This window comes from Triturus cristatus, chromosome 3_1, assembly GCF_964204655.1.
Source record: "Triturus cristatus chromosome 3_1, aTriCri1.1, whole genome shotgun sequence".
Lineage (NCBI taxonomy): Eukaryota > Metazoa > Chordata > Amphibia > Caudata > Salamandridae > Triturus > Triturus cristatus.
Window position 1 is genome coordinate 325,706,016 of NC_140583.1, and position 23,768 is coordinate 325,729,783.

The 23,768-nt window shown below is 45.2% G+C and overlaps 1 protein-coding gene across 1 annotated transcript in view; it reads left to right on the forward strand.

Annotated features, from left to right (window-relative positions):
- LOC146860196 (sulfotransferase 1 family member D1-like) overlaps nt 1-23,768 on the forward strand; it is a 267,089-nt gene that overhangs the window by 62,083 nt on the left and 181,238 nt on the right. The gene's annotated exons all lie outside the window — the stretch shown is intronic.

Sequence of the window (23,768 nt, forward strand, 5' to 3'; positions counted from 1 at the left end):
GAATCACACGAGAATTGGCATTCGGATGTGACGAGAACATTAGTAAACTGAGTCTTGTAATAGCACAGGGGCCACCGGAAATATTCGCGGGGACATATGGCCAAGAAGTATTACCACATGAGAAAAGCCATCCGGCAGGTAGCAACATCGTGCGATAATGACTAGGGGTAACTACCAAACTCTTGCAAGTCATATTGTTCATAACCGAAGCACATGTTTTCGGTGTCCTTTGAAAGCACAGAGTTCGCTCATGAAAGGTGAAGGAAGTAGCACCTTTCAATTTCAGCTGTAGACATTCAGAGATTGCACTAGGATTACATGTAAGAAAAAAGCATATATCACCTTGTGTGATATTATAGGTAACTATTTGGGATTGGATGGGGGGTATCCTGTCCGGAAGTTCCGTACATAAGGGGCAATACGTGTGGGTGGCAAAATCGCCCAGAAGAACATTGGGGCGAGCCTTCGAAATGTTGAAAATATTAGTTAGGGTTTCCAGTGAAGCAGGGACAGCAACCAGACAGGTCGCTAGGATATCATGTACGGATCTCATCGGCGTCAAACAAAAGTGAGGGGCATCGGTCACCCTTTTCGCCAGTAGTGTCCAAAAGTTCGATGACGAATCCCACGCAGCAAAGGAACGCGACACTCGGGCGCGTAGCTCATCCGGGGTTGACGGGAGTCCTCCTCCCTCGTCGAACCAACCCGAAAATAGTCCTGCGACGACACATCCTGCAGCAACAGTCCAAAGAATGATCTGAAAAAGAATCAAATACAGGCATTAATCATTCTCGTAAGTAACATTTGTCAGCCGGGACTGCTTCCCAGCTATCTTTCCCTGGTCTCATAACTAAAATGGTATTATCATGACCGGTGGCGATGACCTCTGCCTGTTCAGGGGGAGTCTTAGGCGACTGCACCCAAACCCTGGCCCCAGGGTTATCTGTGGAGCCAAAACCTTTCTGGCCTCGTACAGTTAGCAAAGTTGGGGCAGTGCCTTTTACCATCCCACCACTGAAGACAGGCATTATCAGTAATTGAGCCACTCGGTCAGTTCGATGGATCAGCAAATCAGCCTCACTGCTATTTAGCAGGAGCACCTTAATCTCTCCCTGATAATCGCTGTCAATGACCCCTCCAAGTACCTGAATGCCTTTTACGGCCAGCCCCGATCTAGGGGCGATTAATCCAAAATTCCCGGGTGGTATATGAACACCAACACCGGTCGCGATGATGACCCGATCTTTACCTTTTAGAACGGTGTCATCCATGGCATGCAAGTCTAAACCTGCCGACCCTGGGGTCGCTCTACATGGAGCCAAAGCTCCGGGAGTAATCTCCCAGTACATCACAGTCTCTCTGATTTCATTTGGCTGAGCATTAACATTCGGAGGGAACAAACGCATAAGTGGAGATTCAGCATTTAGAAAAGGACGATTATTCAAAATTAATAGTGCTTGAGACAAAAAGTCTCGCCAATTCTTATATTTGTCATCAGTTAGTTTACGCAGCTGCCCCTTCAGCAGACCATTCATTCTCTCCACAAGACCTGAGGCCTGTGGATAGTACGGGACATGGAACACCCAGTCAATATTGTTTTCCACACAGAATTCCTGTACCAATCTTCCACGAAAATGGGATGCATTATCAGATTGAATTTGGAATGGCACACCATAATACATGATAACCAATTCCAACGTTTTAATGGTATTCAATTGGGTAGCTTGCTTACAGGGAAGGGCTACCAACAAGCCACTGTATGTATCAACAATTGTGCACACATATTGACAATTCCTGCTCATGGGAAGTGGACCAATGTAATCAATTTGCCAAATTTGAGCGGGCAGTTTCCCGCGATGTAAATGACCTTTAACAATTTGGGGCACTTTGCGCTGTCTGATATGCTGACAAATGGGACAATGTAAAATAACATTCTTGATCAAATCCAAGGGAATATAAATTCCTCGATCAGCAGCCCACCTGCTAGTGGCTTTCTCTCCAAAATGTCCTGCCTTCTGGTGGGCCCATTTCGCCAATCCCGCCATATCAGAATCTTGCCTGTCCACCACTGCCTCAGCAATTTTAGATTTCTCATCTGCAATGTTATGAAAAATTTTTTCAAGAGAATCTATAGGGGTGTGAGCATCCACATGGAAGATTGTAACAGTACTCTGTGGGCGCATCTCCCAAATCTCTTGCCATAACTCTCTTCCCCACAACTGTTTTGAATGCAATTCCCAATTATGGGAATGCCAAGTCGGTAACCAAACTGCCAATCCATTGGCAGTAGACGAAGAGTCAGTGAAAATATGACATGTGCCGGGTAATTCTTGTTTCAGAACTTGATAAACAGCATACAATTCAGCGAATTGGCTGCTCTTACCTTCACCAGTTGTGCTCAGCAGTTTCTGCGTGACCGGATTATAGGACACCGCTTTCCAGTGCCGTTTCAGCCCTATGAACCTTGCTGAACCATCCATAAACCAGACATGGTTCCTGTCCTCTACGGACAAATCATCAAAGGGTCTACCCCACTTGACAGGAGACTCCTGTACTAAAGGTACGGAACATTCACTCTCAGTCTCAGTCGATGGCGCCCGTGCCACCTGCTCATGCAAAGATGCAACTCCTTTCTGTCCCACACGTGCCCTGTCTTGTATATACCATTTCCATTTAATCACACTCGCCTCCTGAGCGTGTCCAATGCGGTGAGTTTTTGGCGAACTCATAACCCACTGCATAATAGGAATCTCAGGTCGCAAAACTATATCATGTCCCAAAGTCAATTGCTCGGTATCCACCAGAGCCCAATAACATGCAAGTAACTGTTTCTCAAAGGGTGTATAACGCTCACTAGCATCAGGTAACTTTTTGGTCCAGAAACCTAACGGCACTCTACTTCTGCCTTGCTTCTGCCACAAGCTCCAATTCGCATAAAGGCCCTGTACAGACACATTTAAATCTACCTCCCCATCACGTACGGGCCATAAATCCAAAGCATGTTGAATTGCCTCTTTTGCTAGGTCGAACGCATCTTGCTGTGGTGTATCCCAATCAAACGCATTCTTTTTACGGGTGACACGGTACAAGGGGGCCAATATTTGACTCAAATGAGGAATATGCTGACGCCAAAAACCAAATAAACCAATGAAGCTTTGGGCTTCCTTCCTATTCCTTGGAACTGCAAAATCAAGAATCTTCTGTTTAACCTGAGGGATCACTTCACGGTGCCCTTCATGCCAATTAATACCCAAAAATTTCACAGCCTGGGACGGGCCTTGTAGTTTATCCGGATTGATTTCCCAACCTTTCTCACGCAGGCACTCAATGACTCTGTCCAATTGGGTCTGAACTTCCTCTTGTGTTTCACCTTGGATCAAAACATCATCAATATAATGACACATCTGAACCTGTGGATGAACTGGTACGTCAGCCAAATGCTCTGCCACCAGCCGGTGACATATAGTAGGGCTATGCACATAGCCCTGAGGAAGACTCCTAAACGTCATTTGACGCCCATTCCACGTAAAACTGAACTGTTCCTGACACTCAGGGGCAATCGGGATCGAAAAGAAAGCATTAGCAATATCAATTGACGCATACCATGTACCCGGATGTTTTTGGATTCTTTCAATTAGAGTAATAACATCCGGTACTGCAACAGTCAAAGAGGGTGTGTGTTTGTTCAATTCTCGATAATCAACAGTCATACGCCAAGAATTATCACTCTTACGTACAGGCCAAACAGGATTATTCCAAGCAGAAGTAACTGGGGCTATAACACCTGCATCCACCAACTCCTGAATAGTGGTACTAATCTCCTCATGACCTGCCGGAATACGATACTGCTTCTGACAAACCACTTTTGTCGCCTGAGGAACTGTTATGGGGGGCATTCGTAAACGACCAACCCGTATAGGCCTGGACGATATATAATGCGTAGTTCCAAATTGGTAACATCCATCATCTAAATGCAAAGTCATTCCTTTCAAAATATCTATTCCAATTATGAATTCCAAGAGAGGCACCACTAGTACAGAGTATTCTTTTCTAGGGATTCTACCTATTCTCATTTCAAGTAATGTTTGAATTGCGGGAGTTTCCTTTCCACCTAATCCGGTAATTGTAAAAGGCTGACCTTTAAACTTCTTTGATTTACCATGAATAAGAGTGGCCTCCGCTCCTGTATCTACCAATGCTCGGGCCCTTTGGATATTACGATGTCTCCAATAAATTTCAATATCTACATAGGGTCTATTATCTCTGTGAGCCCATCTGTGTACTGGAGCTTGATCTATTTCCTAGTCATGTTTACCGCATTCTGTGTACCAGGATAAATCAGGATAAAGACTCTCACGTTTCTTAGGTATAGGTGCCTCCTGTTCATATCCATTCCCAGTACGAAATGGATTCGTGTCAGCAGCAGTACAGTGCTGGTTTCGATCGGCCAGATTATGACGATCCTCTCTCCTCCTCAACTCAGGGGATTGATCCCTATCATCTCTACGTCTGTTGTAAATATAATCATTTTTTCCCCTCTCCCTTTCCTCTTCTCTCTCTCTGTCTCTCTCTCGACGGGGGGACATATCACGTACATAACGTCGGTCATCACGACGAACAGAGCGCCCACGGCGGTCATCATCACCGCTACCGTCAGAACCACCGCGATCACACTCAGACATCCGAACACGCCGGGCACCCTCCTTCCGATCCAAGCCACGTTTGCGAAACAACTCCCACAAACGAGCAGTTGTCTCACCGTCAATGTCCTCCCTCCGCACACCATCAGCCAAAAGACCAGAAAAGATATCACGTCTAGTAAGCTTATTGTCACCAGGAGTACGAGTGTCAGGCCGGGACTGACGTTCAGGTTTAAACCACTCGCCTAACTCACCGAGTTGGCGTACCGATTCCAGTACTGTAGATAACACGTTACCAGTTTGATTAATCAATAAAGTCATCATGACCTGCTTATAAGCAACAGGGGAAGAACGAATAATACGATTCCGCACAGAAGATGTCAATGAACCATCAAGCAACCTGTCAGCAGTACCTAGAAAAATCGCCGTTTTCATCACCTCTTCTTTGAGACGTTGTGCAGCGTCGCGCAAAGTATTCCACTGTTTGTCATTCACAGGCCAATCAGACTCAGTAGGGTACTTTATATTACAACCCTCAGTCGCCAATTGAAGTAAAGAAATTTGACCACCACCATTATAGTTACGAAAATGATCCTGTACAGTAGAATCCGAGCTCAAGGAACAAAACTTCAAACAATCACCATTATCCAACATAATGCCAGCAGCGCCCAGTTCATAAAGGCGCACCATCCATGTGAGTAATGTCTCACCAGCTCGCTGCCGAAATCGCTGCAAAATATCACTAATTTCCTGTTGGGTAAAGTCCTCTAAAGAGTCTAAAGAAATACCCTGCGGAGCAGCAGGAGACTGCTGCAATTTCCGACGAAAAACCGGATGCACCGAGACCGCGGGGTGAGCATCACAAGGAGCTCGACCAGTACACGTAGAGGAACAATCAGCGGAAGAAGCATCAACCCCGCTCGAAGGACGAGCGCAATCACGGGGTGCACCATCAGGGGTGCGAGAAGCAGGCTTACAATCATGGCGGGAGCGGGAGGACTCACATTTAACAGATTCCTCACCCGAGGAACAAGAATCGCTCGAGTTCCAGATATTACCATCCCATTCATCAGGATTCCAATCCAGTCCGGCATTCGCCACGACCAGGCGCACCTTTCGCGTCGAAACCCGGCCGCGCCGATGTTTGTAATTATAACGGGCAATTCGCACAGCCGCCCTCTCGGCAATAGTCTGATAAGTCTCAAGTTTGTCAGTAAGCAACTTATTTTGACACCGCAATAAAGTATGAGAATTCTGAATCTCAACAAAGTGCGCTTCCACATCCTTAAAAGAGATCTGTAGCTTCAACAACCTCTCATGCAGAATTCTGTACGCAGACAGGACAATCCAACCTCTGCGCCCTAAAATGGGAATCTCCTCACCCTTCGAGATGGGTGCCTTCTGTAAACAAGTAATCACATTAGCCGGCTCCGCCAGCTCCAAAGAAGAATTCCAATTCTCACTCAAACCAGTAGAATCAGCCCACTCCCGGGCTAAGGCTTCATAAGGCGTTGAATCCCATCCGGGAATATCAATGGGCAACTTAAAAGTAGATTTTGACTTTTTAGAAAACATTGTGGAAAAGAAGAGAAAAAAAAAAAAGGAAAGAAAAAGAAAAACTATACACACAATTATACCACAAATAATATACAAAGAAAACCACGCACACGCTGAAAGCAAACACGAGACAACACGACGCACACAGGTTTCGAAAACGGTTCGTGACGCCAAATGTTCTGCTTGGGTTGTCGGATCAGATAGAACCCGCTCAACAGAGCCTTTCTAACCCAGCCAGAACGTTACCCCCTCCCTAGGGCTTATCCACAATAAGTAACCACATATATATATACCACCTAAGGACAGGGAATTCCTACTATATATATATATATATATATATATATATATCAAGACCTCTTATAATACAAGTGGCGGCCTCGCGATCCAAGACGGACCCAGGACTTCCTACCCAGACGGCAGCCTTAGCCTCGCGGTCCCAAACGGACCCAGAACTTCCTACCCAGACGGCAGCCTTAGCCTCGCGGTCCCAAACGGACCCAGAACTTCCTACCCAGACGGCAGCCTTAGCCTCGCGGTCCCAAACGGACCCAGGACTTCCTACCCAGACGGTAGCCTTAGCCTCGCGGTCCCAAACGGACCCAGGACTTCCTACCCAGACGGTAGCCTTAGCCTCGCGGTCCCAAACGGACCCAGGACTTCCTACCCAGACGGCAGCCTCAGCCTCGCGGTCCCAAACGGACCCAGGACTTCCTACCCAGGCGGTAGCCTTAGCCTCGCGGTCCCAAACGGACCCAGGACTTCCTACCCAGACGGTAGCCTTAGCCTCGCGGTCCCAAACGGACCCAGGACTTCCTACCCAGACGGTAGCCTTAGCCTCGCGGTCCCAAACGGACCCAGGACTTCCTACCCAGGCGGTAGCCTTAGCCTCGCGGTCCCAAACGGACCCAGGACTTCCTACCCAGACGGCAGCCTCAGCCTCGCGGTCCCAAACGGACCCAGGACTTCCTACCCAGACGGCAGCCTTAGCCTCGCGGTCCCAAACGGACCCAGGACTTCCTACCCAGGCGGTAGCCTTAGCCTCGCGGTCCCAAACGGACCCAGGACTTCCTACCCAGACGGCAGCCTTCACGAGTTCATCCTATGATCACTATAACATACGACAAGGGAATCAGTGTATCAGATCACACAAGAACTGCCAGTTTGAGCACAACCTGTTCTCTGGTTCGAGGGGCTCCCTTCTCCCTTAGTCAGCTACCACTTACCGGATCAGGGTTAACATCTGTTCATGTCGAGTTGCAGCTGACCAGAAGAATAGGCTACCCTCTTATACAAGAACACGCAGCACATGTTGATTTACTACAAACTGACTTTATTATATATATATATATACATATCATATACGCAAGCACATAATGTAACACATAACCTGTAAAGAAAAAGTGAAAGATTAGGTTGTACACTCTAATAAGAAAGGGGTCGACATCACCTTAGTCGTGTGTAGCCTGCACTCAATGGTCATCTAGGTCCCCTTCTCGTCTGTGCCTCGGCTCGCCTGGAGATCACACCTCCGTAGCTCCCTTCTCCGAGTCACTGGGACCTCTTCCTCGTCGGCTACTCTCTCCTCTCTGGCAATTCTGCTAGAAGAGTATCTGTCTCTTGGTCTTTCTCCGCCCTCAAGTTTGTCATCTGTCTTCCCTGGAATAAGTAGTAGCTTTTCTGCTAACGGCTAGGCGCCGCCTATGGATTGAAAGAATAAGTGCCAGTATCTGCCTCAGGCTTTCACTAATATAGAGGTGCATTTTCTCATGGAAAATTCCAGCCCGTAACCTGCCGCCCACCAAATTCTTGTACCTCCCCGTGCCAAGGACACTTTCCCAGCCGGCCGGCCTGATGTAGCGTCTTCGGCATGAAGAAAAATACAATCCTTCGATAAGGGCCGGTCTGAACCGGTTCTCTCCAAGCGAATAACACCTCATAACTAAAACATCCCCTGTAACCTAGAAACATCTCAAGCTGCTGGAGCAGAAAGAAAGATGGAGTCTCCCCCGTTTGAGGCCTACCAGGCCTGAATTCAACACGGCTCCATGAAATACCCTCACTACAGGGCAGGTTATCCCTAAGACTAACGAATCTATCCCCTAGGATATGTGTGCAAGCCCTAATCTATGGGGAAGAACACAGGATCATGTCGAAGTGCCTAGTAAATAGACTTCATTCACTACTCTAACCCTTAGGCTTGAATGGTAATAGACTGAAGTCACCCTAATCACCCATCAACACAATAGGGCCGGGAAAATCGAGCAGTACAGGGGGGTTGGGTTTGATGTTTATCATGTTGTGCTAAAAAATGTGTAGAGTAAGCATAATTAAGGTTGTTTTATATAGTAGATAGGCTTAGATACTGTAGGATAGGTTAGGATAGGTAGTTAGTAAAGGTAGATAGCTTTTTCTTATTCAACCCTTCTATTAAGATGAATTTTTATTGTTTTCTACAGACAGGTGTATGTCATGATTTACTGTGTAGGAGTGAGCATGTGTGCTCAGGTGAAGTTTTGTACGTTCATAATCCTTGCTGTCTGGCAACATGTTATTAGTTTTCTTATTTATGGACAGGGATCTGTCAGGCTGGCCATGATGACTTTATATCATCTCAAAATAAAACATTGTTTAGCAGTGGACCTGGCAAATTTGAATGAATGTTGACACAGTGCTATTCATATGTTCATATGTATGGTTTGCTAATGCAACATGATTTGAGGAGATGAAGGGATCATAATCATTTGCCCAATCAATAAGATTTGTAATCATACACTGATGGCTGCCCTGTACCCTCTGATACTTGCAGCATTTACTTGCCAGACCAATTTGGTATGCTTACAGTACCCATGGGTGGGCCCTTCATTCAGATAAACTTAATGCTTGCAACCTTGATTAGGCACTTGCTAGTCATCGCACAAATTGTGCTAAATTATGTTACACTCTCACAGCCTAGCATGGTCCCGGGCTTAACAAATCTTGTGCTCCTTTGGCAAGTTGTTGGTGTAGTTTTCTACCAGAATGGGCAATGGAAACCTGGTCCTGATTCTTGGAGACACACAAAACACATGTAGTAAATATTAGTGCATTTATTTACAAGTGCAAATGTTGAAGTGGCTCCCAGCACAAATTCATTGGATAACAACCCCAAAGGATGTTTAGAGCAGAGTGGATGTACAGACAGAGTCCATGCTGGGAACGTGTCCTGGGACATGTTGAGGAAAGCAGTGCTTCAGTCAGGAGGTTGACCACAATGTCATTAGGGAGGACAGGGTACATAGACAGTCAACAAATGGTCATGGTGAACAGGAAAAAGTCAAAATGAGAACAGTGACAGCAGATGTTCCCTGGCATGTTGATCAGCACAGGGTAAGGTGAAACTGGCTTTGGGACACATATACATGCTACTGCAAACTTCTATGTTAGAAGAAGGTACCGTCCAAATCTTCCTCTTCTAGGTGTGCGGTGTCTTCCTTGAGCATGGTGTTGTAGATGCCGAAGCAACGGGAGGCACACACAGATCAGGGCCAGAAGCAGCATTCATCTGTGCCAAAACATTAGTAATCACTGCATGATGAGGAATTGTTGGATTTGCAACACAGCAGCAATGCAGCGGTGGTAGGCAGCCATGGCAGCCATATGGAGTCCACTCCAGGATGGTTCTGATTACATTCAGCTCTGTGGCCACCTTGCTGGTGCCACTTTGGCAGGTCAGTTGTTGATGCCTCTGCCTCATGACACCGGCGATATGAGCCAGGGACTGCTTGAGGCCATGGAACAGAGAGTAGGTGGCTCTGATGGCAGCAGTGTAGTTCCTTTTGGGACTAAGGCACCCACAGACTCCTTCTAGGGTGGCCGCCATAGTCTACATCCCAGCCAGCACCTGATCTGCTAACTACCACTGGACTCCTACCACAGTACATTAGAAGGTAATGGCTGGGTCCTCGGACTCCCGGGTTCTGGAAGGGGTGGTAGGTGGTACATGTGGGTTGTTAGGCAGGGTATGTGTAGATGCCACAACGCTGATGACCCTTCCAGTGTCTGCAGATTGTGTGCCAAAGGAGTCCAGGAGCTCTTGTCGGGAATCCTGGTCGATGGTTGCTAGGTTGTCATCATCGCCATCATCACTAATGTCCGGGACAGGGTGCTGCTCAGGAGGTGAGAGTTCATCCTCTGCAATGAGATGTGGAAATCCTATTTGTGATGCCTCCTACATGTTGACATGGTTAAAGCAGTTGACCAACAAAGTGCATTACATGACACTTTCAGTTCCTCGTTGATGTATAGTACGGCCGCTCCTCAAGGGTAGGGTTGCAAATAGCTCTTAATTTCCCTTTCTGATGACTGGATCTCAGCATTGTCATCACTACCACTGTGCATCTACTCAGAGACGATGGGCCCTGTACTCAGATTCCAATCACTAACTTTCATGCCATTTCCTCATGACCAGAGTTGGTGATCTGCAGGGTGCTACACATTGTTTTCATTAGACCCATGCACTAGTATGTGTACATGTCCCCTCTGGCTGTTCCAAATTTGGTCCTGGCAGCTGACTTACTGCCACACAATGATGGGACCCTGATCATACATTGACTCTCATGTGCTTACGACACCTACATTATGTGTGGCCATCTCCAATGGGAAGCATGGCGGCTGTAATGGAGTCATATGTGTCAGGCAGCATCCCAAATAGTAGTAGTGCTGGGAATGGTGACATGTACCTACCGAGTGGTATGTTCACATAGAAATGGCACAACACAGTGGTGCTAGAACTTTAGCTGTGCGAACCTGTGTCATACCACCACATGTGTTTTCCCTTGCACTGGCACCGATAATGACAGCCAAGCAACAATAAATATACCCTCGTGCCATGGTTCATGGGTGCAAACGTTGGCACACAGCTGTTCTTTTTTCAGTAGCACAGGGGTGTGCACAAGGGTGGCACATATTTCAGTAAATATGGGCCATCCAAGCATATGTAAAATGATGCTGCTCTGCGCTGCTGATTTGTTAACGATGAGGCCCTGCACCTTTTGACTTTAAATATGGCCTATAGTCCACTGCTCTACATACCGTGCATTTACCACCACACCCATCGTATATATGTAGGTAAAAGGTCTTCATGCGGTTCCTACAATGGCAGCTGAGCGGTGTGCTTTGAGCCTGCATATCCGGACAGCTGCGTACCATGTAGTTTATTCTAGGGAGTACAGATGTGAGTCTTGAACTGTCCCTCTATGTAGGTACTACACAGGGCCCAGATATCCCCCACCACTCAGGTGTGTTGTTTCTGCTGTGAGATACCAATTGCATGCTAGGAGTTTGGAGTTTAGGTTGATGTGCACCAAGCTGTGTGAATAGGAAAGTGCAGGGTTGCGCTGTGTTTAGGACAATACAACATATCCCTGTGCTTTTCCTTTTGCTGGATGCACAATCATATGGCTTGCAACGTCGCAAGTACCATTAAACTAGGGTGCAGGGGAGCCTGCTTTGGTGTACATCTGATATTTGTGTGCCAACACAGGCTTTTAAGACAGGAATGCACGGTATTTAGTAGAAACCGCACATTGCTGCCCTTTCATAATGAGGTAGAAATTCCCAGCTTGAAGGCTTGAAACGCTGCCCTACGCCAACATATGATCGAAATGCCAATGAGCCGTCCGCTGATGTCATGTCTGAGCATAGATGAGCCAGGTGCCTAACGTTTATCCTGCTGACAGTGTGGCACAGCGCTTGGACATAGCTGCCTGGACTGCACAATATTACATATTTCCCCCTATTGGCCCTTGTAGGGACCTACCCTGTTACTGTTGTAATTGTTCATAGTCAGCACTGTCTTGTCCCGTAACTCCAACCGCTGGTCCTCACTGATGACAGTCGACACCTGCTCCTCCCATGGATCCAGCTCCCCCAAGGTCGCTTGATTACCACCTCCGGTCTGCAATGCTGCCTGGAGATTGCTTGCCAGTTTCTCCTTAGTTTTGCGCTTGGCATCGTGCCAGTGCATCTTACAGTCCATCACTGTCCTCTTGACTTCAACAACACTGTTTACCTTGTCCACTATGGGCTGCCATATGGTCTTTTTTCTAGCCCAATGACACTTTGAAGGTGATGAAGAGCTAGTGTTGTTGGTCCGTTATCTGGATCTCATTCGCCTCCCAACTGAACTTGCACTTCCTCTTCCCCTGTGACTCTGACTGGTCATCCTTGCTGGTAGTGTGGTTGGGGGGGGGGGGTTCTTGTCTTGTGCTGTGGTGACTCCCGGCTACTCCATAGCTGCTTTCAGGTAAGTTTAACTTTTTTTATCTCTTAGCTATGTTTTTTTCCCAGCTAGGCGCTGAAAAATGACGTTAGGCTGGCTAGCATGTATTTTCTCACTGCTAAATGACAGAATGTCACTTTTTGTATCGTAGCATGCATTTTCTTAATGACTTGACACTGACTTTTGCACCAGTTTTTTCAGTCGCTAAATCTTCCTAACCCCATGTAGCAGCGTATTGTAAATACGACGCTAACATGGCATTAGGAAGTGTCGTACTGCAGCGGTAAAAAATGTTTCTCTCTACTGTGGCAGAACAGCGGAGCTCCATTTCTTGTAAATATACTCCCATGTTTGAACCACACACGTTAGTAATTTAATATATGAAAAAACAAAGGGAGTCCACTTTCAAATCCAAAGAACCATGCTATCCTTACAAACAGTGACTAAACCCGAGAGAACCATTAGGTTTCTAGCATGGGAGAAACAATATGTGTTCTAAGGTATCCATAGGTCGCAGCACACCCCGTCACGCAGTGGGGCAGGAAGAACCCGATGGTGAAGCATGCCACTAAGGGACCTTTTGGTGGTTGAGGGTTATTTTAGAACACATATTGTTTCTCCCATGCTAGAAAACTAATGGTTCTCTTGGGTTTAATCACTGTTTGTAAGGATAGCACAGTTCTTTGGTATTGAGAGTGGACTCCCTTTGTTTTTTCATTACTTGTAGAGGAGGCCGAGTCCACGACTTATTATACCTCTTCACTCCCTTCTTTGTTTTTTGGCAGTAATTCAATATAGTCATGCTGGCTTAAAAACACCTTCCATAAAGTCTGGCAGGAACTCCAAAATCTTTGTGGGTTTTAGAGTTCGAGTCATATAAGAGTTATGAATGCAGGGACAAAAAGTGCGGCTTTAATGATCAGTGTTTACTTTTCAGTGACCAGTCAGGTATGGGTTTTAAGCACTTAAACTGTGCCAAAGCCCAAAAGGGACTTAACAGCAAACTAGACATACAACTACAAATAGAACTCCAAGTCTGGGGAAAGGAACCCTTGTTTAAGATTTTTCCCATATGACTCTGTCATATGATTACACTTCTCGACCACTTTTGGTCCCATGGATATAATTTAGCTCCAATGAAAATGTCATGCACCGCTGCAACATTCTATTTGGAATGAAGGTAGACGGGGAAAACATGGCGGCGGCTAGCTAGGCTGCTGCGGTGCTCCGAGGCGAGCTCCCGTCGGAGCTAACCCCACCTCGTCATGCGTTGGAAGCAATGACTGAAATTTGGTGCTCGGAGATGTAGGGTCCGCGATGGAGATTGTCGGGGATTACAATACTTCAATTTGAATTAAGATAAACGCATTTTCGGCTCGGTTTTGTTTTCGTCAGGCGGCTGTCCCTTTAACTAACGGCGAAGATGCATTACCGTGTTTCTCCATCAGACGCCCCACGTTACGTTGCTTGCCTGCATTCTGCTTACAGCTTTCGCCCGTGTGACTCCTCGCTGGATGGTGCTTGCCGAGTTTTTTCTCCCCCTACTGACTCTGTGGTGTGTGTCATTTTTTCGACAGAGGCAAGAGTGCTTCAGTGTTCTTCGAAGAAGGCCCCCCAGGAGCTAGTATCAGGCCAACTTCCGTTTTCTTCACCGCAAGAGCCCCCGGGGAAGCCGAGGCTACGTCTTTGGTCAGCCGCGCTGGAGCTAAGGCGGGGGAGAAAGGTGCGGAGCCTGGTGCAGTCACGTCGTGGTACTGCCAATGGGGCCAAATCCAGAGTGGTAGCTACTAAGGACGCGTCAGGTGGGTTGCAGAAATCTGTGCTGTCGCTATCGCTATCGCCTCCTCGGGGAGAAGCCGAGGGAGGAAGGTCGGCGAAAGGATTTTTTCTCTGTGGTGAGAGTTCTAAGAGTGCTGATACGCTGGCTGGACTGCCGCCGGGGTCCGAGGGTACTCGTGGGGAGTTTGTTGACTTGTCATTTACAGCTGATGGGGGGCAGGTTATTCAAGAGTCAAGTGAGGTAGTTTCACAAGCTCTTGGGGGGGCAGGCACTGTCCAGTACTCTCAGATATTGGTTAGAGGGAAAACTTCTTCTTATCTAAATACAGAAGTCAAGGCTAGAGGAAGCAAACAAAAATCTAAATCTAAATCCAAAGTAAAGGGTCCTAAGGTAGTACTATCTCTAGGATCCAAGATCACTCCATCACTTAGATCTTATTTTAAAGCGGTCCCCCAGATTCTCAATCTTGTGGAAGATCACAATATGGCAGGGGTCTTGATTGTCCCAGACACTCTCCCCTCTCCATCTGAAAATGGGTCATCATTATCCTCCCGCACATCAGGTATGGACGAAGCCACAGAAGAGGGAACAGGTACACCACTACAGTTTACCCCACAAGTGAAAGACCTAGAAGAAGCCGGCGCAGGTCAAGAGGTGGTGTTGGGGGTTCAGGCATCAGGGGGTTTGTCTATCATCAAACAGTCTCCTCCTCCGAGTCCCCCTCTAAACCTGACAAGGTCGGCAAGATCAAATTCCGACGTACAGGTGGCAGCGACATCGGTGATGGAAGGGGCAGTTAGTGGAGAGTGTGCGGATGAAGAGAACATCAAGGCTCTGCATCAGAATGCTTCTGCTGGTGCTATTACTGCCAACTTTGAGGCTGAGTCTCCCATTTCCCCTCTTTGCTGGGGATGTTCTCTGCGCTCACGATGGAGATCAGGAAGGGGTTTTCTGAGTCTTCTGCAAATCAGTTAGAGATAAGGAAACACTGTGAAGCTCTGGACAATAAGATTGAGGGGTTGAACGTCAGAACGGGAGCTTTGGAAGAGACCTCTGCAGCTCTCTCTACCAACTTGGAGCAAGTTAAGGATGATATAAAAAAGCTTACTAGAGAGGAGCAAAGTCTAAACGAGAGATTGGAGTCGTTAGAAAATAAAGCCAGGCGGGGGAATATACGGATTCTCAATATTCTGGAAGGAACTGAGGGCTCAGATATAAAACATTTTATTTCTGTTCTGTTAAAGGAGTCCCTGGGCTTAGAGCACTCAGTTGAGGAGTTAGCCATGGACATACAACGAGTTCACAGAGATCCCTTTCGGCGGAATCCCCAGAGATCGAAGCCCCGTAAGATTCTGGTCAACTTTCATACGTATGTGTTGAAGGAGCAGATCTTAAATTTGGCATTAAAGCAAAAATCTCTCGTAGGGAGTGGGTTTACTTTCTTAGTTAGGTCTGACCTCTCTAGAATTACATTGGAGAAGCAATGGGAGTTTGGGAGGAGACTGGATGCCTTTAGGAAAGTAGGAGCAACAGCTCAGCTCATGTTCCCGGCAGCCATCAAAGTTATGCATAATAATCGGATGTATAACATCAGGTCAGTTCAGGAAGCCGATGAGCTTTTGATGATGTTAGGCAAGGAGCATAAATAGTTTATATATGCTTTGACATAGCCTTGGTGTCTCTCTCTTGATAAGCCTTATAGACAGCGTTCACCTTTAATATATAGGTCTATATAGGTCTAGGCTCCTTACGTTATGCCATATCTTCTTATCTATACAGACTAAAATGTTTTTTTCTATCTCTATGCAGCTAATCGGCCAAAGTAATTTTGGTTATTTTCTTTCCTACTGTTTGTTGGGTGGGGGTTTTTCTTCATCGTCGTATATTTTTCATTTTTTCATCGCTGGATGGGAGGGAGTTTTTTTTTGACGGGAGCCTGTCAAAGGAGTGCTTCTACCGGACCATTTTCCGGTTAGATAACACAAGAGTTTTCCAAGGGGGGTGGGGTGGGCGGGAGATGTTGCACGGGGGTAGGAGGCGGGTTGGGGGGTTGCATAAATATAAAATGGTCCTCATTGCTCGAAGCAGCTCTATTAAAGATGGAAGTAGGTATATATTGACTCAGGAATCAATGCAACAAACGGTAATCTTGGCTTTTTTTTACTTTTTTTCTTTTTAAGTATGGGTAGTGTAAAATATATCTCCTGGAATGTTAATGGCCTCCGCACCAAGCCCAGAGCTAATAGAATCATGCAATATTTGCGGGACTTGGATGCGCAGGTCTTGGTGCTCCGGGAGACACACCTAACTCACACTGAAATGCTTACCCTTATTAAGAAAAACAACTGGATAGACTTTGCAGTTTCAACTACCCAAACAACTAATACAAGAGGGGTCTCAGTTGTATTTAAAAAAGGAGCTAAAGCTAGGCTGATATCACAGGCAGTTGACCCAGGTGGCAGATGGGCCATAGTGTCAGTTGTTATGTCTGGTAAACAAAGTACAATCTTAGGATATTATGGTCCGAATCAGGACGATCCCTCCATTCTGGAATCTATATTTCCACACTTGATTACCTTTCCTGAACCCATTATCCTGGCAGGCGATTTTAATATCGTACTGGATCCTTTGTTGCACAAATCACCCAATAATCGATCCTCTGTTTTTTCTAAGACGAGGGCCCTGCTCCAAAGTGCCATGAAGCAATATGGGTATGTTGATATCTGGAGAGCGAGGTCGGGGCAACAACAAGGGGTCTCTTTCAGGAACTATAAATATCACCACCAGTCCAGAATAGATTTCATCTTAATAAGTCTGAGGCTGGTGGATTCCGTAAAGAGTATTAGCTACCTCCCATCACATCTGTCGGACCATGCAGCGGTAGTAATGGAACTTGCCAGTTTGATTAAAAAGAGTTCCATCACATGGTCTTTTGACCGGTCTCTTCTCTCATCATTAGAGGATATTACTTTTCTTAAATCAGAAACCCATCATTTTTTGAATTCCAACAGTGGCTCAGCTACGACTTGAATAATCTGGGATTCGTTTAAAGCTTTTTTGAGAGGGGTTATCATTGGGAAAGTTTCATACCGTAGTAAGTTACATAGAGAGGAAGTCACTTCCATTGAAGATCAGATATCTCAAATACAACAAGATATAGACTCCAACTGTATGGATTCCGGTTTAGATCTGCCCACTCTCCATAATCAATTAGTGACTTTGAAGGGTAGTTTGAGTTCGATATTAAATCTTCGACTTCAACAAAGATGGGAAGCCAGTAAGTTGGCCCATTTTGAATACACTGAAGGTGCCAGGAAATTACTGGCCTGGAAAACTAAAACTGATCTGGTGCGGAATAACATTACTGCAATAATGGTAGATAAATACATCTTCTCTTCAGATGAGGACATCAGGGCTGCCTTCAGAGATTACTTTCAGGTAATCTATAAGGAGGATAAGCAGATCTCGCCAGATTCTGTTGAGGGTTGGTTAAGGGACATCAATTTACCTTCACTATCTGCCGAGCAATCTCAATCTTTAGATAAAGCTATCACTGAGGATGAGGTAAGATCTGCCATTAAAAGAAGTAAGAAGGGGAAGGCGGCTGGACCTGATGGTCTGCCGGCAGAAATTTATAGAGCCCTTGAAATAGAATTAGTTCCATTCCTCACCGTTCTTTTTAATCAAATCCTACTGGAAGGTCAGCTTCCGCCAGATTCCTGGGATAATGCCTCAATCACCCTTATTCTGAAGCCAGGGAAACCAAAGACAGCTTGTGGTTCTTATAGCCCAATTTCAATCCTGAATGTGGATTACAAGATCTTTACCACAATCTTGGCATCAAGGTTGGCTGTGATTGCGCCTCTGGTTCTCCATCCAGACCATAAGGGCTTCGTTAAGGGGCGACAATTATTCGAGCTAACCTATGATTTAATAGGAGCCATAGATATAGCTTCGGCTCGGACCCTTCCTTTGGCCGCCCTCACGTTAGATGCGACCAAGGCCTTCGACAGAGTTAACTGGGTATACCTGTCGGGGGCTTTGGCTAAGTTTGGCGTGGGGGCTGGGTTACGTGGGCAATTGGCTTGTTATATCATAATCCTGTAGCACGCCTCTTGGTCAATGGAGATTTGTCTGATCCAGTTACTATCACTAGGGGGACACGGCAAGGCTGCCCACTTTCCCCCCTTTTGTTTGATTTTTATATCGAACCCTTTGCGCAACAACTGAGGGAGGAGACCTCTATTAAGCCTTTCGCGTATAAAGGGTGGGTAAGGAAAGTAGCCCTATATGCTGACGACGTGCTTATTCTTACTTCAGATGTTGGCTCTGCACTCCCTATAATCTTAAGGATTGCTCGTTCATTTGGTCAAGTTTTCGGTTACGAAATTAATGATACTAAAACCGAGATGCTTGTTTGGAATCATGAAGGGCAAGCTATAGACTTACAAGCGGGCTCCTCGATGAGGTATTTGGGTCTACAGATAGGGAAGGACATAGAAGAAATAGCTCAAATTAATTTAACATCGGTAGCTAAAGAATGCCGTAGGTTATTGCACTCATGGTCTCATATCCCACTATCTTTAATTGGGAGGGTCAACTTAATCAAGATGTCGATCCTTCCTAAAATTTCGTTTTTGTTTTGTACCATTCCCTTGCACTTTGATTATTCTTGTTTAGTTAAATTGCAGTCAGACATAACATCTTGTATTTGGAACAACAAACAGGCAAAGATTTCTTGGAAAAAGCTTAGAAGACGAAGGGATAAAGAGGGCTTGGCAGCCCCGGACTTGAAATTATATGCTTGGGCCTTCCAGTTAACTCATTCCCGTATGTTGTTAAAAATACCTACAGACTACGGGGTGGGTCTAATGTTCTCAGCCATGTTAGAATGGGAAGATGCTAGTCAATCAGCCTTTCTCTTCAAATTCGGCAACCCCAAGTTCTTCAAAAAGATCAAACTGAAGGTATTACAAGGTTTGGCAAAATTATGGGCCGAAGTCACAAGATCTATAAAATTAAGCTATTTTTGTGATAAGACGCCGCTATGGGGCCTTCCTGAAAACCCCGTTTGGCTTGAAGACATTCTAGCGGCTCCTATAAGAGACGCAGGCTTAGAGGTCTGGGGAGATCTTTTTTTTTAAGGGGAGCTGCTCTCATGGGAACATCTTCAGGCTAAGATCGGCCCTAATCTATCAAGGCTCAAGTACCTTCAAATACATAGTTGGACTCAGGCCTACAAATCTCAAGCTTTAGAAAGAAACAAGTTTGCACTTGGAGGATATAGCCTGCTCATAAATAACCTGATGAACAACCCCTTGGGAAAAAAGGAGACCTCACAGTGGTATAAACTCTTGTTGGAGGAAACGGATGGAGTTTTCGATCTGCCTGATTCACTTTGGAGCCCTTCAATCTCTGGCCCAAACTTACAAAATCTTTGGACAGACTCATTCGGCCTTTTGTGTAGCATAGTTAAGCCTTCTTGGCTACGGAGGAACCACTTGTTTACACTGCATAGGGCATATTATTCTCCTCTTAGACTATCTAAATTTTCCGAGGGTAACTCAATTGCTTGTTCCAGATGTGGGTTTCTGGCTGCACCAGACACCCATATGTTTTTTGACTGCCCCAGTTTAGTGTCATACTGGGCAGCTATTAGTAACATTCTAACCACTTCATTGGGTGTTAAAGTAAACATTGACTTACCTCTTGTGATCTTCGGGATTTTGGAAGGAGCTCAAGGTGCAGCCAAAAACTTAGTGTTCTATACGATTTTGTTGGCAAGAAGGGAGATCTGCAAGAAATGGAAGGACGTGTCCCCTCCTTCCTTTGGCGATTGGCAGGCCTCCATCATATATACATCACGTATGGACCTGGCTAGGGCTGGTAATCAGAGTAAAAGAGCTTTTTGGTATTTGTTGCCATGGGTACACTGAAATACCCGGGGTTTTTTTCTTTTTTTTTTTTTTCCCCGGGTCCGATGATTACCCTATTATGGTGTTCTAGCCATTCGTACCATACCTGGTCCTAGCCCGGGCTGACTTGGCTGCCACTTACACCAAGGTGGTTTATAAGAAGGGAAATGCCTGGTTCTTCGCCTTCCAAGATTGAAACTGCAATCGCTGAGGGATATCTTCTACTCACTTCCTTGGTCATATATCCCTGCCAGTTCTTTTATGAATTGAGACAGCTGACTGTAGGGTAATCTGGTATGGCACTGAAACCATGGTAGTAATGAGGACTTAAAAAAAGAAAAAAAAAAAAAAAAGAAAATGTCATGCACCATGCAAGACCATACAAGTCTGTGTCCCTACACCTATTAGAATAAATATTAGTGCCCACAAATCTAGGGTGACCAACCGTCCGTTGTCCGTAAGGGTTTCTTCCACGGATGCCTTTTGTCTGTTATTTCAGACATTGGCGTGAGCTGCCCCCCGCAAGCAGCCTGTAACTCTCACTGTAGGGGCCAGCTCATGCTCCTGCTGTGATCCCCAACCTGGCACAGACTGCCATCATGCCCATTATCATTCTGTATGTTAACCTAATTATCACATACAGAATGATAATGGGCCTCTCCGCCCAGTGACAGCATTTCAGATCGGTGTTTTTTTTCAGTGGGGGAGAGGGGGCATGTAAGATCTGAGAAGCCTTCAGCTTTGACCTTTTTTGAATATGCAAACACAGGTGTTCAAGTTTCACTCACATACACAACAGATACAGTGAGTGCAAGGTTCTCTCAACCTAATATAAACTTATTTTGACTTGTGCTTGTGTTGGTGTCTATTTACTTATGCACTATTGCGTGACTTCTTCTGATGTGTATGCAAAATGTACCTTTTGTCCCGAATTTGTGTCCTGAATTCTGTCCTGAATTTTTGTCCTGAATTTTGACCCTTTGTCCTGAATTTTTGCACTCAATGTCCTGAATTTGCACCCATGCCAGTTGGTCACCCTACGCATACCCCACTGATAGAAACATTTTCAGATGGCTAATTCAAATCAAATTTTGAAGAATTCCTCAATTCCTGCTATAGATTTTTAACGTATGCAGAAGTAAGGAATAAATCCTCTTGCTACAGTTAATTACACTCTTAGGGTTATGCAACACACTGTTTTGCACAAATTTGTGAACCTGCATTTTCTCTTCAATTCTTGCATTAGCCAAGAGCTTTTTTAGGTCAAGTCCTGAGCCAGCGCGCAAGGGCTGCTCTGGGGTTGATATGTGGTAGTGGAGTACAGGGGAGAAGCCACGCCCACTCCCCCGCCTACTTTTTCTTTGGCTTGTGCCTTTGTCCTTTCTAAATGCTGCCTTCCAATTGGTTTATAGGCTGTTAGTCCCTCCTTATGACAGCCATGTCATCATTTGTATCCTTCCATGGCTACTGCCCCCTTTACTTTGTGTTGCATGAGCACTATTTTCTTCCAGTGCCCCCCCTCCCGCTGTCCGTGCCTTCTCTCTTGCCCTCCCACTCTTTGATCGTGTCTCCCGCCCGCACTCCCATTTGTAATGCAATAGGTCTCGAGTAAATGCAAGTCCTATTGCATTTCAAATGCTTGTTTATTTTACTAACTATGCACATGTAAATATTTCCACATAGAGGCTTTCAGTCAGCCTGCTTCATCCATTAGTCTGCTGTAGTGTCCTCAACATTTTTCATATGCACACCACAGAATACAGCATGAGGCACACAGCCAACTCTCTTCAGTTATTTTCTGATTGCATTTGAAAGATGAAATTTCATTATTGCAATATCTGCAAATCCACAGACAAAGTAACCCCTATCAGTAGCAGGGACTACTTGCCCGGTGTGTGTTATTTATTTTAATCTGATTCGTCTTCCCACATCCTTTTGCCATATTCTAAATTATTTTTGCAAAGGCTAGACAGCTCCTCGGGCACTGGTACTAGGCCCCTTTGTCCATTAACCTTCTCTTTTGTATGGGTGGATCATTTCAGCATTTCTTTTCCACAAAGACACCCTCCCTAAAACCTCACAGGAGACTTTCAGGTGCACTAAAGAAGTCTGAAAAGCTATTAACCCTTCATTAGTAGGTGTAGATTGGAATAAAATACGAGACATTGACTGGGAAACCCAGGCTATGAATGTTACATTTACCTTACTTAGTCATCTTATTAAGGCTAGAGTAAATTCCAGTGGCTCTCAATCCACAAACATGCACTCTTCAAACTGCTCACACACACATACAAAGCCTTACACAACATTGGCCCCACTTACCTCATCAACTGCATTAACTTGCAGTTGATGAGGTATGTGGGTCCAATGTTATGTTGGGCTCATTAACTGCATTAACTTGCACAGACCAAAAAGACCTTTACGCCCAGTCAAACTCGCAGAACCAGATCCATTAGTCATGCCTTCTCCTACCTCAAATCAGAGTCACCTCCTCAGTTCTTGACTTCCGCAAGCAACTGAAAACCTAGTTGTTCACTTAATCCCATCAACCTCCTGCATGAACTCACATACCCACCACTAATGAACGTGTCTAGCGTCTATTTATTTGAGATATCACAAAGAAACTGGAGTAAATGCATGCAATTGTTTACTTGAGAGCACAAAACTAATCCCACTAACCACCAATAAGCATTAAATTAACCACTAACCATGGCTTCCTTAGTAGGTGATGGCTGGAACGAAGCACTGCAACACCTCATCAGTTTTAGAAGTGCTACATAAGTGCTATTACAATACAATTGTCAAACATGCACCCAATGTGTGGTAGGAATTCCAAAGTCCAGGAGTTGGGATCCTCCAAATTCCCTTTATTTTTTTGGGAACGATGGTACCTTTGTGGAGAATTAGGATATTGGTCAATGACATGGCTACGAGTTGAGCCTGGTTCCAAACAAATCTTTTTTGTTGTCATTGAAAACCAGAACATAGACAGTAATTTTGTATTCCAACCGCCGTGAGCACTGTGTTAAATTTTTCTTTCTCGCAGTGTTCATACGCTATTGAGAACATTTTGTTTCCTGAGATTTTATAATGTTTACTATTGCTAGTTTTGTTAAATATTTGATAAGGATGTTGTTCTTATTTTTCTTTTCTTCCCTTTTCTCCCTTTTTCTCTCTTTTCTTTTTATTTATCCTTTCTTCCTTATCTTACAAAATATTAAAAATGGTAATTTATTATGGTACATAATTGTTTAAGATTGTTCTTCGCGCTGATGTCATGTCTAGGAAAAGTTTGCTATATTACGTCTTCACCTCCCCCTTTGTTCATATACATTTCATGATATCTTTGTACTCTGTTTATGACTGTTGTTATCATTTTTTTTACCATGTTCTTTACTTGTTCTAATGAAGCTTTTTAAACTAAAAAAACAAAAAACAGAACCTTGCTCAAAAAGGAGTTAATGTACAACAATAAAAGTCTGTTCTTGGACCTCCACCTTGATGCCTTCTATCTCTGCTCGTTGGTCCATGTCTGTCTGAACGTATTTTCACTTTGATTATGCCATAATTTGTTTTCATGCACCAAGGGCCATATTTACAAGTTGGCGATAAAAAAT